Raw genomic sequence first — 20,484 nt, forward strand, 5'->3', positions numbered from 1 at the left:
AGGAGAACAAGAAATAAACCCTTGTTCTTTCAAACCACTGAGGTTTTGTGGTTGTTTTTCACTACCTTATAAGATAGCCTATCCTGACTGATACACTAACAATTATACTCTCATCTTCAGGCTACTTGCAACCGATTTTAAAACTTGCCCCTGGCTGTAAAACAAAGCAGAAAGACAAAAACATCTTTAACATACTGCTGAAAAATTAAGTTTTTCAAACTAGTTTTCTAACTAGTTCCTATAGGTGACTTAGAATAAAACACCAATAGTTTCATTTTTTGTGACCTGTTTTCCTAACCAGAATAGGATAATCAGGATATTTACTTTCTAAGACCACCTTGTAAAGCAAATAAGAAAATAATTACATAGAGGTTATTTATGATTGAGTAAGTTGGCTAATTACTAGTGGCTCCTGATTTCTTGTGAACTAGTTATTTCGATTATGTAATACATTCATGTGGAGACTGAATAAAAATTGGATACATACTTTCTCACATATTTCTTATAACATAGATTGTATTTCTCAAAACTCTATAGTTAAATAAATTGTACGTAGAAAAGTGTAATTATTCTTGAGAGTGAAAACTTGTAGACACAGAAACACAAGATACATCAACCAATTGTAATGTATGGATTTTAATTAGATTCTGATTCAAATAAATAACTAAAACAACAACAAAAAACACAAAAAGCCAGACTTATAACTGAAAAAATCTGAACAATGACTGATATATGATGATAACTAAGGACTACTTCTTAATTATAGCGATTTTAAATTGAGTTCTTGTCTTTTAGATATACATATAGAAATATTTATGGTTAAAAATTCTAATGGCTGATGTTACAACTCTTTTAGGGGAATTATTTCCATTTCTCTTAGCCTAGTCTAGTGCTATAAGAAAGAAGGGCCAAAAAAAAAGAAGTCAGACCAAAAAAAAAAAAAAAAAGATATAGTGGGTAGGGTTCTAAATTCCGATTCTGAATTTGGACAGAGTTAATTCATTTTTATCTTTGCCTGCAATTACTAATCCCCCGCCCCCAACGCCCCTTCCTCCCCCCCCCAAAAAAACCTGACTAAATCCAGTTTATACCAGTATGTCCCACAGCTCTGTCATCATTGGCTACCTCTTGACATGTAAACCTTTCTGTTAAGAGTCATATACTCTGTGCTGCTTCTTCCTTAACCTATCTTTCCAATAATCCCTTCTCACAACCCTTTCTACTGCACCTCTAATTACTACTGCTATAATTACTAATTAACAATCAAGAATCCCCTAAGCCACATTGTCTTCACAGAATACTTCCTCTAAAGACCTATTTGCCTTAACAGAAACCCAGAAGACACCAATCTCTGGTGGCCCACTCTAGAGAAAGGGAGTCTTTATTCTCCCAACACCTTTGTATAACACTGTAACAAAGTCTGGGGAAAATAGGTCAGCATTCCTCTAGCCACTCACGATCATTTCCAAGTCATTACTGCCATATCATGTAAAAAATTCTATTCCATTGAGGTTTATTACTTTTCAGTTATACCCACTACTCTTTTTAAAACCAAATACAATACTTCTAAAATTGTTTACAACAGACAACTTGCATTAGTTTTTTTTCCTTCTCATCAATATTTATTTGGAAGTCCAACAAACACAAAGCTAAATTCTATAGAGGTTTACAAAGGAAAAAAGAAGCATTCAAAGGAAAAAAAATATGAATTACAAATATAAAAAGTCCATTGAACAGTGAGAGACTTATGAAAATAAGCAGACTAAGCAGTGATTGCTGCTTTGTAGAAGTTAAGGCACCAAGATTGATGGGGAAGGGGAGAAACACAAACTGAGAGAAGTGGAGGAGAGAATACTTTGGGCAGTGGTTTATTCTTTCCAAAATACAAAAGCTCAATTTGCTTTTTCTAATTAGGAAAAATCATACTGTAAAAAACTGATAGAAGGAAAAAAATTATTTACTATCTTCTAAACCAAAACTAAGCAGTCAACAAATGTATGCAAATAGAATTATACTATATATCGAATGCTATTTTACCTGTTGTTTTGTAAATATTGTACATTTCCATATCAGCAGCATAGAACTATAAAACACAGTGGTTAGTGGCACTGGCTCTGGAACCAGGATTCCTGGGTCCAAAACCTAACTTTTCTTCTTAATAGCTATGTGACCTTAAGCAAATGATTTTTCTGTGTCTGAGGTAAATCATCTTTAAGGTAGTGATAAAAATAGTACCTATCTCATGGGGTTGCTATGAGAATACAATGAGATATATCCCAAGCTAACTGCTTAGAATAGTACCTAAGTGTAAATGCTTAATAACTTAATAAAATAATTTTTAATTCTAAATATCATTTTTATAATTATTACGACTTGATATGTGTATGTTGCAAAATGATTACCACAATCAGTTTAGTGAACTTTCATCACCTCAATTATAAATTTTTTTCTTATGATAACTTTTAAGATCTACTCTCTTAGCAACATTCAATACTGTACATTACATTCCTAGAACTTATAACTGTAAGCATGCACCTTTTGACCACTCTTCACCTATTTTACTGCTGCATCCCCACCCCTCTCTGCATCTGGCAACCACCCATCTGTATCCATGAGTTGGGATTTTTTATAGTCTACATATAAGTGAGATCATACAGTATTTGTCCTCTTTTTTCACTTAACATAATGTTCTCCATGTTGTTGCAAATAGCAGGATTTACTTTTTTAATGACTGCATATTTCATTGTGTGTGTATATATGGTTCCATGTCTTTGCTATTGTAATATTTTACATTTGTCATTTTTAATGGCTATACAATATGCCATTATTAAGAATTCACCATATATATTTACATTATCCTCTATTAATGAACATGTAAGTTGTTTCCACTGAGACAATGTTTTTAAATACAGAGCAAGGAAGAAAGACGGATAAGAAAATCATTCACATAGTTTTGACTCATGAAAAATAATTACATCAGTGAATTTTAACATTAATTTCAAAACCACCAATTTAAGCAATGTTTCCTCCTCTTAACTCCAAGAGTTTTACTTGTACATCATGAGAAAAGGTTTAATGGGCAGCCTAACTTACCTATATAACGCCCGCCCCCCCAAAAAAACAAACTGTAAATCTAAAATTAAGACACCAGTGACCTTTTTCTCTTCTAAACTGACTTCATCACCACAGTATGTATCTTGATTGACCTATCTTCTTGTCATATAGTAATAAAAAATCATCACAGTAAGAATCACAAACTTCTAATGAGTGAAGGCTATTTAAATTAAATCAGGAACTAAAAGACTAAAATATTTCCTTGTAAAGATTCTTGGCCTATTCTACAGCAAGGGCCTGATGTCTTGGGTTTGCAAAGAAACTTAGATGGAGTATTCACTCCATTCATTGATCACTTCATTTCATTTCCCATGTCATTTTTGTTAAAAGGGTTAACTTTAGTGATGCATATGTGTACTCCAGAACATTAATAAAATAAAACAGAAATTTATATTTTCCAATCAAATCAATGAGGTTTGGAAAGCTTACAGAAAACATAAAAATTTATCACAGGTGAAAGGAAATACTACACCTAGTCATATCCAACTAATCTAGCTTTCATGGGATATGAAAATATGGAATGATAAAACTTTGAGTTAATAAATAACTGATACATTCATAATACAAGAGCATACCATGGAAAGTAATGATCTGTCATTAACTGAGTGCCGTTTTATTCAGTTTTCATACAATGAATTCACATGCCTCCTAAAGAGCTAACGTGACATATTAAATCTAACAGCATTCAACTTACCACTCAATCAAACTCTTGGTTGGTATACAGATTATATCCCCAGAAAAAAAATAATGCCAAGCCTAAATAAATCACAATGAGGTAGTATATTTCTTTAAACTGCGTAATAATATACATACTTTGAGAAGTATCTTTTAGATACAGAGCAAACCATGTTGACAATTTCTAAATTAGATGTTTTACCAATAAAAACTAGAGTCCACATTTAGGCCTATACATTTAAAAAATAACTTGATTCCTGGTAAAATATGATGTTTTGCATCTAAAACTATATTATCCTAAGGGAGAACATTGTGAGACAGTATAATTTAGTAAACATTTTTAAATAAAGGATAACTCACTTTCACTATGCAGATTTCAGGTAACTATGTTTATGCAGTCCCATTATCTAAAGCTGTTTGTTACTTGAATTTTATTAGGTCTCAAGACATTATATCTATTACAATAAATGCTATTATTATATTGGCTAGTATGAGCAGGGTAGAATCTATCTTTGAATTAGCATACTGAGTTCTCTAGGTGAATGAACACTGGTATATAATGATTAAAACAAGGAGTACAAATATGTACATTTTGTTACAATATCCTCCAGAAGATGAGAACACTGACCATGTAGAACATTTTGTAAAAATGTACTGTCCAATTCAATTTTCTTCATATAATCTTTCAAATCTAGCATTAGATGTCATCATGAACACTATTTAAAAACAACTTGATTACATAACTGAGTATGTTAATTTTTCATTCCATTTTCAACTAAAAAGTTATCCAATATAACATTTTCTATGAAAAATCTGTAGGAAAAAAATGGGCTTTGTTCTTTAAAGGTGTTTAAAACAGAATGTATTTTAAAGGCAAAGAGCAGCATGAGAGGACACAATAAGAGGAATGGGTAGTGCTGAATTATCAGAGAGAACTATCTCAGATCACCTTTAATGAACAGATCCTCCAGCAGATAGAAATATACTGAGCATATATATTACTACAATACCACAAAGCACTGAGAGACCTCAGTTTGAGTCCCAAGATCTATTATCTAATGACTGTATAACCTTGGATAAGTTACTTCCCCCCTCTACATGTCGGTTTCATCATCTCAGAAAAAAAAGAGGGATAAGAATAATATCTATTTCATTGTATTTATTAGGAAGATTAAATGAGAATATACAGTGACTTAGCACAATGTCTGCCTCAATAATTATGGCTCTTTGCTAACTTCACATATTTATATGCACATGTGCATAAAACTATATCTATGTGTATATGTACATATAAACAGAGACAAAACACATTATATATAAATATGTATATTTACATATGTAAGACAGTTGAAGCTTGTCAGAAAGATGGAATTTCATAATCTACTAGGCTAATAAAATTAGTGATTTTAACTTTAAATGAAAATGGCCCTTGATATTTTAACATGTCTATTATTTTATTACTTTATTTGAAATTATCATCAATCTATGGTGATATGAGTTAAGTTTTACACTTATATTTTAAAAGAAATATTTTAAAACAAAATAGTACTAAGATCTTGCTTAATGCAATTTCCGTATTTCCAATTTTCAGTCTAGAGAAGTTGTCAGACTTTTTTATAATTCTAACAATCCAGAACATGCTAGTTAGTATCAAAGGAATGGCATGAACTTTAACAATACAATGTAAAAAAGTTTTTCCAAAATAAACTTGTAGACAAGAGGTGAAATGTGAAACTGGAGATATGGTCCTCAAACTTTCATACTTTGTATCCTACTAATTTCTCCATTAAAGAACCTTGTTCCCATCATGATAAAAATAGAATGGTCATTTTGCCCAAGGTTTTTGTTGGTTTCTTTTTCCAGGGGCTCTCTTAATGATTTAAGTTTTAACAATTATGGTGATATTTTTGGATAAGGCAGTTGGGATTATTTCTCCATTCTACTAGTAGCAAACATAATACCAATATCGAATTACAGAAATGGATATTACACATATCACATAGAATTACCACTGGCTTAAAAATCTTACCTCTAAAGTAGAGGTATGTTAATGTTGGGAGAGGTCTTTAGGGAAGTGTCACATGCTTTTGTCCTTTGATCTTGTTCAGTATTTTTTTAATTAATGAAGACATTGTAAAGATAAGGGAAAGTGGTTTAGCAATATTATGTATAAACAGGAACTGCCTGCTGTAGCTCCTCACAAGCTCCTTATTATCCAGCATTATAGCATATCTACTAAACACAGTAACATACTATAAGGTGACATTTAAATAAATGTTAAATCCCGAAAAAAGCACTGGCTGGCTGATCATTTACTTTGAGCTATTAAGACAGACTCATGCCACTAAGGAAAAAATATAAATGCTAACAATAGTGGATTGGTCAAATAAATTATGGTTCTTTAATTTAGTAGAACTCTATTCTGTATTTTAAAATTATGTTGATAAATGTGTATTGACATGGAAATATATTCATGATGTATCAAATGAAAACAAGCTTTATAAATGTATGCATATTTTGTTCCCATAAAAAATTAAAACAGAAATCGATACAGCTCTCTTTCTCACTTATTCCCTCCATGCACCTTCTCTATGTCTATACACACAGTAACAAAAAGTATGGAATAAAAAACACTGGGTATATCTGAACAATAAATTTATACATTTTGAAACTTTTCCCCATACACTATAATTTTTCAAAACAAAATGTACATTGTTTCTGTAACATTAAAAAATTAAATTAGTAAATCTTTTATTAGTTGTAAAATTGGGTTTTAATCTAAAGTATTCTTCAATTCTTAAAAATCTCTGTGATATTTTTCCTTTACTTACTGGTAACAACACATTACTTTATAAACAAGGACTGAAAATCTTCCTTATGAATGACCTCGAAGATCAAATTTTAAATAAAAGAACTGAACAGCTCCACTAGTAAAATTAGATGAAAATCTATCAATAGAGTATAGAGGGCAATGACATAGTGAAAAGTGAAATAAGGTACCCACAAAGTGCTAATTAGTTACAGTTATAAGTCATCGTCTCCTCACTTCTTAAGATGGTCCCTAAAGCATAAAAACAACAAAAAAGGAAACTATCAATGCGCTATCAGTGGAAATATTTGATGAATGAACAAACATTGCAATATACAGCCACATCAGACTTTTTCCAATAGAGGTCACTTGTTGGAAGTATTCTACAACCTAGTGTGGAAAGAAGATATGGGTACTATCATCAGAGACAGCGTCACTGTGAAATAACTAATCCAAGATCTTTGCTTTCATTTTTTTCAATACGTTCTCTCCTTAGTGTGATGCCAGAAACAAAGGGTGGCCAGATTTTTAATAACTATTAAGGAATCTTCTAAGGTTCAACTGAATATGCGGATTCATAGGACAACCATAGGCTACCTTGGGCACCAGTATACTCAGAATGTTATAGGACAAGTACCGATGACTGCCAGCAGGGCAGTGCCAGCTGTTCCTCTTCTGCAGGTGTCCTTGCAGCAGTTCACGTAGTGGTTCATACAGCCAGGCACCTGGGAGCTTTCCTCTCTAGCCTCCTAGATCATGGCTTCAGTACAAGATGAGATCCACATCAAGCAGATGAGGGAGATGTACTGACTTAGAGGTCTAATGTCCCTCCTGGAGTCAATACAGCTTCCACGATCCTTTCAAGGGAAATATTCATTTATAAGAGATACCACATTCAGGGAAACCCAAAGACATGGCTTCCTGCCAGATATTTATAGTGCTATCAGTACAGGTGAAGTTTATCAATTAGGGGTCATTTTTACCATAAGAAATGTTGCCTAGTGACATAGCTGATATACTATCTTACTAAGTTACCAAGGAAGCAGACTAGAGAGTTAATAGGTCAAACTCATGCAGAAGGTTTTGATAAACCTTTGCCAATACAGGGCAATATGCTTTCTTACAGCACTGATGAGATGAGAAAGTGAGAGATGAGAGTAAGAAAGTTACCTTGAGATTTTAAAAGTCAGTTTTGAAGGATAGGAGGAGGTAATATAAGATAGGGGAAAGGAAGTGAATGAAATTATCCTGTAACCTGAATAGTATCCTATTTCTAATTAATTCCAGTTAACAGTAGACTAAAAATGGAATCTAAATTCAATGTTTTTATTCTGTAGGCAAGTAGATACAATGATATTTTAAACTATATTTAAGTAACAAGTCATTTGGAATGAATCTATAGAATACAGATTCATCTTGAGTCTTGGAGGTATGAGAACTTAAGAAATATTTGTCTTAGAAAATATGATGTTTACTGAATTCTTGGAGATTTTATCTTGCTCTATGTCTACTGATAATGTATAAGGAAAATCAAATATAACAGAAATACTGAACAATTACTGAATGGCTCTTCATTGAAGTCCAAAATACTTCCTTGATGTAGATACATTTAAATCACGTAGACATTTCAATGTTTAGCATAGAGTCTGGTTCGGAGTGAGTGCTCAATAAATGTACTGAATTAATGAATATTCAGAGAGTGTATCTTTTTTACATTTTGTATGGTTATTGTGAAGAGTCATAACTTCTATCAACATTAACTACTATTTCTTAGCATTAACCAAAACAGGTATCACTTTTCTTAAATCTACATTCAGTTCCACAAATACTGAGTACCTTTGGGTGCCGTGTTCTGTACTATCTTTGCTCTCTAGGTGTTTCCAGAAAATTAGAATGAGCGAGTACAAAACTGGATGGTATGTAAGAACACTGAAGGACAAAAGAAGTCAGACAGTGTACCTAAGCCTAATCTTAAATGATAAATAAGAATAAAACAAGCACAGATAAGTTAAATGTATTCTTCATTGAAGGCATAGCTTGAACAAAGGCCTGGAGGTGAGAAAAAAAACACAGTATATGTGGTAGATCTAAAAACAATTTAGTATCACTAAAAGAAATACTAAAGTGAGGAAGTAGTGAGAGATGAGGCTTCATCTCAAGATAAACATATTTACCTATTAATATATGGCATTCAAAGTTAATAAATGTCTATAAATCTACCCAGTGAAAATAATACTGCAAATGTCTCTTGGCCCTTCTCTATTCCCAAAACTTTTAACAATAGCATCTACTTAATTTTGGAACATACAAATAACAGATGTTTTATTAAACACACATTAATTAAATACTAAGTTCATTTTTTCAGCTTTGCTTTGTATATATTCCAGGCAATGAGCATAGACAATCTTCTTACTTTTAAGAAAATTCAGACAAGCCTCAGAGTTTAGTGTTTTCTACTGAAGAGTCTATAATCCACAAAATATTCAAATTTAGCATTTTATTTTGTGACCTCCCTATTCCTTATTTCCCACATCATCTCTAGTTTATCTAATAGGCAGTCATTAACTTTAACACATTCGACTCTGAAAAAAATTAATATTTTATTACATTATAGTGATATCCCTATTATTAATTTCCTTTCCCTAAGATTGGTTTTTCCTACATCTTTTGTTGAATGATTTCAAATGCTCATGACACTGCTTCTGCATTGTTACTGTTAAAGAAAACAGTCTGGTTTCAACCACAGGACAGAAAATGCTCACAGGCTAGAAAAACACAGAAGCACTTCACAAACTCATAGGTTTGCTCCTCAGCTGATAGCTAGAACTTCTAATTCACACAGCCTACTGGTCTAGCACTCTCCAATCTGGAAGCTATTCTCTCTCCACCTTCCTCCCCCCTTCCTGCCTTAACAATGCTGGGAAATACCAGGCTATCTGAAAATAGGAAAGCCTCATCATAGGGGCCTATATGGCTGGAAAGAAGCCTGCTAAATCTTGGTGCATGTTCCGGAAAACAGCAAAGATGTTTGCCCTTCCCCGGTTCCTGCTCCGAGCGGGTGGGGCTCATATGTGCAAAAATGGGATGAAGTTGGGAGCTATTTAACCCCCAATTTTTCTTTTGTAAAGTGATGATGCCTAAATTTATTTTCTCTAATGTTAGCTGTGCAACTCCATCTTTGTCAGACTTCAAATCAGTGAAGAATCTCACCTGCTTACAGGATTGTGGGGCCTGAAGGAGGTAAGACAAGCAGGAACCATAATTTTAGGTATGAGGAAGTGACCATAATATATAACTTCAGCTTTCAAGTAGGTATGAGGAAGTGACCATAATATATAACTTCAGCTTTCAGAGATACATTAGTATAAAAGTAGTGGGCTATGTATAAGAATGAACTGTTTCAATACTATAAGTATTGTTTTTCACACATTAATTACTAAGAGAATAAAGGAAGGGAAGGAGGAAGAAAGGGAGGGAGGGAGAATTGGCCAATATAAAGCCTCCAATTATCTGTCAGGTATTTATATCAAAGTTATTGCTCCTTAAATTTGTTTGTCACTAGGTAAGAGAAGAGTGAGTTCAGCTGTGAGGTTTGATGGGTGCTATGCAAAATGGCTGGGATTGGTCAGTGCTGGGGCTGTGGGTATTAGTCTCAGAGAAAGGTGAGTAGCAGCCAAATTAGAGTGTCTACGGGGTTATGAAGAAGAATGTAGATTTGATCCAGGGTAGCACCAACTTCTAATCAATCTTATCTGATAGGAGGAGCACTATGGAAGTAACCCTCGTGTAGTGGTAACACTTGAAGACAAGGGTTAGGAGCAGTAAGTTTACTTAAGATCTATCCATTATAAGACAGAGCCAGAGGCATATGAATTCTTTGCCTGGGCATAAGGGACTGGAGTCACATCAGATCCCAGGAAAAGGAAGTTTACTAGTAGTAGACAAGTTATCAAGTCTTCAGTCTGAACAAATAGGGTAGCAATGGTGAGAGAAGGCCAGACGTTGATGGCATTAGGTCACATATAGACTCATCTTAGGCACCTGTATACTGGACTAAAACCAAAAAGATTAATTTCCATTAAAGAAAGAGATCATTAATACCCTGGCTCAGTAATTGGGGTGGGTAGGGTCTGTATGTCAAAGGTCTTATATTGGTAAATAAGAAAGTAGCAATATTATAACTGGGACATACATAGGTTTTTTGAGATGTGTGAATTGTACAGTGGTGCCAAAAGCTGCCGTTAGAGAGGCCCCTATCAAGATCACCAACTTTTCTTTTAATAAGTGAGCCCTTGTTCACAAACAGTGTTACCTAAAATATGCACTAGCACAGGAGTCAGAAAACTAAGCCCGTTGTCTGTTTTTGGGGGGAGGAAAAAAAAGGTGTATTGGAACACAGGCATGCCCATTCATTTGAGTATTGTCAATGGCTGGTGTTGTGCTATAAAAACAAAGCTGAGTCTGGCTTGTAAAGTATAAAGGGCCTTACTATCTGGCATTTTTCAAAAAAGTATGTTGACTCGTGCATTAGAACATACAAACTACACAGAATCCTAAGGGTCTCCAACTTTCATCTTTGCCATTTACTTTACTTCTATTTCTCAGGTAAAGTAAAATCTGGATATTCTTCAAAGTCAAAATCTGTATAACAAAGTCAAAACAGAGTCAACAAATGTATAAAGGGCCTAAAACTTCAGGAAAAACAAATTCAAAACACTGGCAGAATAACTTTATTCTGAATTTATTCTGAAGATATCAAAGCAACATTGGTACTCCATCCATAATCCCTAAAATATTCTAAAAGTAATATGTACCTCAAATATCTTTAAAAATATATGTGGTTTTTCTCCCCATTGATCAAGGTAATTAGTATCAAAACTTTCATTAGTATACTGAAACCAAGAGAGGCTAAGTGAGTTGCTTCTCAAATTGGGTCACAGATCCTAAATCTGTGAATATGTTATCCAGAATTCTTGTGGTTTCAAAGACAATTTATAACTTTTGTTTGCTTGCACTTTATTTTGTTAATGGGAGTAGTAGTTATAGCTTTGTAATAGACATAAGAAACTGAGTTCATACCTGGTTTATATTGATATATATATATATATACTTAAGAAATTTTCTAGTAAAGAGTCTACAATATTTTTTTCCTTTTAGAGTTATATAAATAATACTAAAATTTGAGAAATCTTTATCAGAGTACGTCACTGGCAGAAAAAAAAAAAGACATCCTAAAAATCACAACAACATAAAACTCGAGTGATTTTATGATTCAAATACCATTAATTACTAAAACATCCTAAGCCAAAGTTCAAACTAGATATTCATTTGCCTATAACAGTAATCATATATGTGCGAAACAAAACACTGTTTACATGAAGTTTAACAAAAACTTTAGTAAAAGCTTATATATTACTCTGAGCTTATAGAACACAGTTGTGTTAAATGTTTAAATTACTAAATATATCATATAAAATTATTACATTCTGAAAGCATGTTAAGGGACTCACACTTTCTATGATCAATTTAAGGTCTAAAGAGTATAGTTTAGAACAGGGGTCCCCAAACCCCAGGCCAGGCACGGGTACCAGTCAGAGGCATGTTAGGAGGTGAGCAGCAGGCAAGCAGGCGAAGCTTCATCTGTATTTACAGCCACTCCCCAGCATTATCATCATCGCCTTAGCACCACCTCAGATCATCAAGAATTAGATTCTTATAGGAGCACTGGTCCCTGGTGCCAAAACAGCTGGGGACCATTAGTTTAGAAAGTATTTTGAATAAAGATTGCCTTAAGAGCTGAAACCATGTAGTTTTTTACTTTTTGCAAATTAAGGTTCCAGGAAATAATGTCAAAATTTAGCATCTTGCAACTTTCCTTTCATCAAAAAACAAAAACAAAAACAAACAAAAAAACAAAAAAGAGACTAAAATGATTTATATATGCCTGCATATACATATTATTTATTACATCTATTCATCTCAAGGTTAAGACCACCAACAGAAAGAATTTATAAAAAAATTTTATGATAATTCTGACTTTAATCTAATACACAAGCAAACTGGAGAAATATTTTCAGCCGACATGACATAATGTTAATATTCATACTATATAATACTCTTACATATTCATAAAATTAACCCCTCAATAAATGAAAACAACAAAGTGAATATCATGAAGATATTAAAACAAAAAGTACCAATGGTAACAAAAACATGAGAAATATTTAATATCCTGAGGACACAAAGAAATAAAAATTAAAGATTTTAAAGGGGAAAATTCAAAAAAATTTTAATGGTAACAGCAAAACATTCTGATGTACTGCCAGATGGGATATGTAAATCAGTTTCATCTTTCTTAATAAGTAAATTGAAAATACGTATTAATGGCTTTAAAAATCTTCAGACTTTGACTCAGGAATTTTATTTGCAAGAATCCTAGTCTTTTGAAATTGAGATGTTGACAAAATTTTACGCAAAAAACAAAAAAAATCACTGTTGTGGAATAATAATGAAATACAAGGAATAATCTAAGGTTTAACATTAAGGAAACGTCTAAGTAAATTACGGTGTATACACACAGAAATATTAGACTTAAAGGTTTTGAATATTATGAAAATACATTTGTAATAGGGTAGATTTCCCCTTTTCTTTGAGTAAGAAACACCAGATGCACAATATAATCTCAATTATGAAGGGGGAAAGGATAGAGAAAAGACAAAAAAAGATGTCCAAGTCTTAACAGTGGTTCTTTCTAATTTTATGTACTATCTAGATTTACCAGTGTACGCAGAGACTCAAAAACAGAAAAGAGAAACATAAAAAGAAAAATAGCCACTCTGCCTTTGATCATTTAAATACTATTGCCAGCTACTTATAATTACAATGATCTTATAATTACAAATTGGTCAGATGACATCTCTAATAGGTAAGCAGGGTTATTTAAGATAAAGGGAAGAACAAATTGTAAAGGAGTAACACTCTAAATAGAAATTTTATGGCATTGTAAATATGTTTAAAATGTAAAATTAGTAGAAATTATTTTTATTTGACTTTTAAACACCTTGACAAAATTAAACCCCAAAAACTATTCAAAAATTGAGTCATCCAGATATTGGAAAACTTTTTTGCAATGGAGATGAAAATGTGTAAAACACAAAGAATAAAAGAAAAGACAGAGTATCAGCACCAGAAATTAGTCCTATCTACACCTTTAATAAACTTGGTGGAAATGTATAAAGCCTCTTTGGTTAGCTAATAAACAGTAAAATGGCAAGGTGACAGGTTAAACGGCAGAACCATATAAAACTCTATGAAGGGTAATCAAAAATGTAACATTTGAGTTGACTTAGATAAGATCATTTAGGGAGAAAACACAAAAGTATACTTATAGAACAAAGAATCGTGAACTTTCTGTCATAAGAAAAAGGAACTTGGAAGAAATATTTTTCGATTTCCCCTGTGAAATTAAAAATTTCAATGAATTTTGAAATACTTGAGAGCAGTCCATACCTCAGTTAGGCCCTAAAATAATCAGTTTACAGGTGTATGCAACATAAAAGGAGACCAGTACAATTAACTGTCACTACTGTGGAAAGAAAGCAAGGTGAAAATTATCAGGTACAGGTATCCCAAGAATAAATGACAAAAATTGGTTTTGTACAAACCATATAATAAAAGATTTATAGAGTGTGCCTCTCCAGTGGAACATTTTGAAGGCATGGCTCTATGCATTAAAGACTCCAAGTACCTGAAAACATCTCTCACCAGTCACCAAGAACCAAGATTCTCCCTGACCCTGTGCTAGAGGAAGACTTTAAAGAATAGGAAGCATTTCCTTTGGTTATTTCTTAACTCAAAAGTATATATTTAAATGCAGACTATTAAAAACATTTTGATTATACTAGTATATTTGCAAAGCTCACTTAATATTAAATTTCTACTAGCCTGTATATTAAGGTAAAATTGCTTTACTACATCCAGACTTAAGAGTACAGTGATAATCATTTCATAAATTATATAAATGTCTAACCACTATGCTGTACACCTGAAACATATAAAATAATATTAAATGTCAACTCTAATTGAAAAGCAAAAAATATAAAAAGTGTATAATGATAGATCTAATGTATAATATGATGGCTATAGTTTATAACACTTTTCTGTATAACTGAGATTTGCTAAGTGATTAGAAATTAAATGTTTCATCAAGAAAAATAAAAAGGTAAATATGTGAGGTGATGGATGTGTTAACTCAATGGAGGGAACCCTTTCACAATGTGTATCAAATCATCATGTTGTACACTTTAAATACCTTACAATTTTATTTGCCTATAATACCTCAATAAAGCTGAAAAAAAATGTACAGTGATGACAATAGGACAGAAAAGTTGCTTACTGGACACTCCATTAGTAAATGTGTAAATGTGGCAGGTTATTATAAACATGGAAAGCAAACAGTAAACTATTCTTCAATTGTCAGAACCAGCTTTCATGTATGTGCAAATATTTTCATATTAAAAAAGCCACTGACGACTCTTCAGTTTAATATGTATTTACAAATCATGCTATGATGAATATATGCAAACTACAGAAACAGATACATAAATTTTTATACAAGCGAGTAGTACCACAATGAAGAATTATTATAAGTTCCTGCCAGGTTTCTTCATCCAGAAGTCTTCCTTCTGTTGTGTCTAAACATAAGCAACATCACAAATGAACACATATAGGAGTTTACATATCATAAAAACTTTTATATAAAGTTTCTATTTATTTACTTATCTATCCATCCATCCATCCATCCATCTGTCCATTCATCCACCCAATACACTTCATGAAACATTTTCACTGTGTTTCAATGACTAAATTTACAGATTGAAATAGCCAGAAGTTCCAATCAAGTGCATATAAGGACACTATGCTCTTCTGTAATTCTATGTTTAATACACACACACACACACACACACACACACACACACACACACACACACACACACAAAAATGCATTCTGGCAGGAAGTTTTTAAACTAATAACTCAAGAATATTTTTTGCCTAGCAGACATTCTTTGACCAAATCTTTTAAAGTCAGATAGAAATAATGAAATTTACTTAAGGAAAACTTCAAGCATTGTGCCTGTCCTATAAGGAAGTTAGAGATAAATTGAAAAGTATGTCAGGAGACAGAACCAAAGTTTATGATTATACTTTGCTCATTTTTTTTATGAAGTAATAAAAATAAGATAAATGACAGTGGAGAATGTTTAGTAGCAAATAAGAAAGAACCTTTGAAAACCTTTTATTAAGCTTTTGTAATGCAAATAAAAGCAACAAGGAAAATTAAAATAAATATTCATGTATTGGAACATGTTAAGCCATCCACGGCTTAAATTTGCTTCTTAATGTATGCACCACACATACTACAAAAGATCTATAGAACAAAACTTATAAAAACATAAACGTTGGGAACATTTTGATGGGTTTGAACTCTTATTCTTCTCACTTACTAGCTAAGTGACATTGAACAACTAAATTTAGCATTTCAGTCTTGGTTTCATTATCTGGAAAATATGGACACTACCTAATTTGTAGGGTATCTTTGAGTACACAAGAAAAAGAGTCAGGGAAAACAGTTCATGACATTGTTAAATGATATATAAGAGTTCGATGCTACATAAATGTAATGAGACATACTATAAAACAAGTAGAGAAAAAAACAAAGGAAAAAATGTTGACCCAAACTCTGTGCAAAAGAGTAGAGAGGTGAGAGGTACTCCTTTCCTCCTTAAAACGGCACACTAAGAAAAATATGCATTATAGATTATAAGTATTTAAAATTACAGAGTGAAGTATGTCACCATTGATATAATGCCTTCAGGAATATACTATAAATCACATTTAAGATGTTAATGTCTGTTCTTTATAACCAATAAATCTGAACTAGATTTACACTAGTGCTTATTTCAGGGCCCAAAAAAAACAAAACAAAACAAAGAAATTAAAACAATCAAATGAAAACAGTGAAAATAAAGCAACAAAAACTCAGTAAGTTTTTAGAATCTAATCTTTTAAATACGGGAACAATTTTGTGGACATTACCTCCATGCTGCTATGAATACCTGGAATCTTAGATTCACAGGGAGAAACCTAAGTAATGATGGTACTGCAAATGCATGTGACTAAATTACAAACCCCAAAGAACACCTGACATTTTTTTTTTTAGCACATTGAATTTAAAACTGGAAAAACAAATCCCAGTAGCACAGTATGGGAGTCTAAGAATTATAATCTTACTAAGTAACAAAGTCTTCATACTTTTCACATCTCTTGACCAAATGAATTTAAATATTGAAACCAGCAACAAAAAAAGTTATTCTTACAGGCTTGTAAGGCAAAAATAAAAACAAACACACACACACACACTTTAAAAAAGAACTCAGAAGTCACTGAGGCAATCACAATAGAAATCAGAAAATCTTTATAAGAAAACAGTAACAAAATCCCTATATATCAATACAGCTAAAGCAATGCTTAGAGGATATTTAATGGCATTAAATACTTACATTAAATTCTTAAATTAAAAAGTAAAAGGCTGAAAGTTAATGAAAAAGCATCAAAAGTTTAAGAAGTCAGCAGAATATATAATAATGAAGCAAAATAGAAAAGCAGAAGAAAAAAAACAATAACAATTATAAGTAAAGTAGGAAATAAGCATGCAATATTAAATACTAGTAATACCAAAAGGTAGTTCTTCAAAAAGGTGAAAAAAATTGTTAATGCCATTACACAGTTAATCACAAACAGGTAAAGCATAAGTAAAAAAATGTTAGATATGAAGAAAATATAACAAGTAATACATATACCAAACGGATTAGAAAATATTAGCAACAACTTTATGCCAATAAATGTGAAAACACAGTTGACATAGATGAATTCTTAGAAAAGTTCAATGTATTACAAAAAGACTAAAAAGGACCCTAAATATTCTTTAACCACAAAAGTAATTATATCAAAAGTTACAAACCTTTTCTCTCTCTCTCTCTCTCTCTCTCTCTCTCTCTCTCTCTCTCTCTCATACACACACACAAACTCTGATGGGTTACAGATGAATATCATTAAGCATTAAAAAAATAAAATTCTAATATTACAAAATACTTCCAGAGAATAATAAAAAAAAAAGGTAAACTCATGAAGTAATTTTACAAAAAAAAAAGACAATAACAGAACTCTCACTTTATGAATACAGATGCAAAACGCCCAAACCAAACATTTAAAAATCTAATCCAGTGACACATAAAAAAGATATTACAACATGACTAAGTGGGTTTTATAACAGGAATGCGAAGTTAGTTTAATTCAGAAAATTGCTTAAGTGTAATTTAACATTTGCATTGACAGATTAAAGAAAAAAAATCATATAATTGTCTCAATAAAGACATTTACTATAACTCAATATTTGTGTATGGTAACTTTTAATATTAAGAACAGAAGAGGACATTAAATATCTAATAAAAGGCACAGACAAGGAAAAAAAGTCATACTTAAAGGTGACATATGAAAGTATTTTTTTTTTTTAAGATCAGCACCATTACAAGAATGTCCATTACATCAGCACTGCAGATTCTAGCTCCTATATAAGAGCAAAGAGAAGATATAATACATATGAAGTTTGGAATGGAAGAAACAAAAATTTTATTATTTGTTGAGAATAATTATCTATTTAAAAATACCCCAAGGTTGTACAAAAAAGTTATTAGAATGAAAAGGAATGTTTAATAAACTTTCTGGATAAATAACAAATATATAAGAGACAAATGTACTTCTGTACAAAAATGAGAAAATTCAAAATATTGTGAGATATTAAAGAAGACTAAAATATAAGAAGAATCTCATGGTCTTAGACATAAAGACTCATAATAATGAGGTCAAGCCTAATCAAAACCCTCATGAATTTTCTTATAGACTAAGACAAGCTGATTATGAATTTTCTGTGGAAGAACTACATGACCATACTTAATACTATCAACTATCAAGACTTATTTTAAAGGTGTAGCAATTAAGGCAAGGGTTAGACAAATTGACCAATGAAAAACAATAGTGAGTCCAGAAGCTAACCCATACATATATTAAAACACAATTTAAGACTGACTGGGCATTGAAAGTCAGCTGTAAAAGAGAACGTATCATATAAACAATGCTAAGACCCTTAACCACAAAAGGAAAAAATAAAATTAGATCCTTATCTCAAATTCTACACATAAATCAAATTCAGGTGCAATTGGGTATAAAGACCTAAAGGTGAAAGACAATATTTAAAAACTTATACAAAGTTATTGAATTTATTAAACATCACACACACACACACACACACACACACACACACACACACACACACACACACAAAAGAAATAACTTCATCAAAGCACCATAAAAACAAATCACAAATGGGGAGAAGATATCTGCAACACGCATAATCATCAGAGGATTAGTATCCAGACATATAAAGAATTCCTATGATAACAAAATGGAAACACATATGACAATATATTTACCCTCATTAGTAATTTGGAAAATGCAAATTAAATTTTTAAGATGCCATTTCACACCTACCAGATGGCAAAACTTTAGGAAAAAAGGGTGGATGTGTTGGGGGGAGGAGTGGTAACAGGGTCAGAGAAACAGCAGAGCAATGGAAACTCTCATACTTCGATGGTGAGAGTATAAACTGATATAATGATTTTGGAAAACAGATTGAATTTATCTTGTAAAGATCAACATATGCATAGACTGATCCTGCAATTGTATGTGAACATTCCTTAGAGTAGTGTTTCTTACTATCCATTTTGAACAACCAGTTGTATTTTTTAAATTTCCAGTCTGTCACAGATCATACTTATGTAAAACACAATAAAAATGAATTAGCAGATAACTGGTCATGTGCTTGGATATTGCAGCTATGAAAGTTTCTAAACGGTCTCAACTTTTTGTGATTATTTTGTCACAGACAAGTGACAGTTTGCAGATAAGTACTGGTCCACGGACCAATTTTAAAAAGCATTGTGTCAGAGCAGTTCTATCTAAGAGAACTTTCTGTGATAATAGGAATGTTGTATATCTGGGCTTGAAAGATTAAAATCGAAGTGTGTTTTCTGACCATAGTGGAATGAAATTAGAAACCAATAGAAGGAAATTTTAAAATTCACAAATATGTGGAAATTAAACAACACAATTCTAAATAACCAGTAAGTCAAAAAAAGAATCACAAGAAACATTAGAAAAAACTATAAGACAAATGAAAATGAAAACACAACATATGAAAACTTATGGTATGCAGTGTAAGCTTAAGAAACTAGAAAAAGAGCAAATTAAATCCAAAGCAAGAATAATAAAGACTAGAGCAGAGATAAAGAGAATAGAAAACAAAATCAATGAAACCAAGTCGATTCTATAAAAATATCAAAACTCCAACATCTATGACAAAAACAAAAAACAAAGAACACTCAACAAATTAGGAATAAAAGAGAAATTTCCTCAATCTGAAGGAGCCATCTAAGAAAAACGCACAGATAAGATCATACTTAATGGTAGGACAATTAAAGCTTTCCTCCTAAGATCAGAAACAAGAAAAGGATCTCTGCTCATGCCTCTTCTATTCAACATGATACTGGAAGTTCCAGTTAGGGCAGTTACGTAAGAAAAAGAAATAAAAGGCATCCACATAAAGAAGCCTATTTAAATGGAAAGACATTCCATGTTCATGGATTGGAAAATTAATATTAAGACAGCAATAATCCCCAAATTGATCTACAGATTCAATGCAATCTCTATGAAAATTCCAACAGCTTTTTAATTTTTTTGCAGAAATGGAGAAGTTGATTCCAAAAATCATA

The 20,484-nt window shown here is 32.0% G+C and overlaps 1 protein-coding gene across 10 annotated transcripts in view; it reads right to left on the minus strand.

The window, feature by feature from the left end:
* MBD5 (methyl-CpG binding domain protein 5) overlaps nt 1-20,484 on the minus strand; it is a 383,463-nt gene that overhangs the window by 336,488 nt on the left and 26,491 nt on the right. The window lies entirely within an intron of this gene.

This window comes from Pteropus vampyrus, unplaced genomic scaffold (assembly GCF_000151845.1).
Source record: "Pteropus vampyrus isolate Shadow unplaced genomic scaffold, Pvam_2.0 Scaffold2, whole genome shotgun sequence".
NCBI classification, from domain to species: domain Eukaryota; kingdom Metazoa; phylum Chordata; class Mammalia; order Chiroptera; family Pteropodidae; genus Pteropus; species Pteropus vampyrus.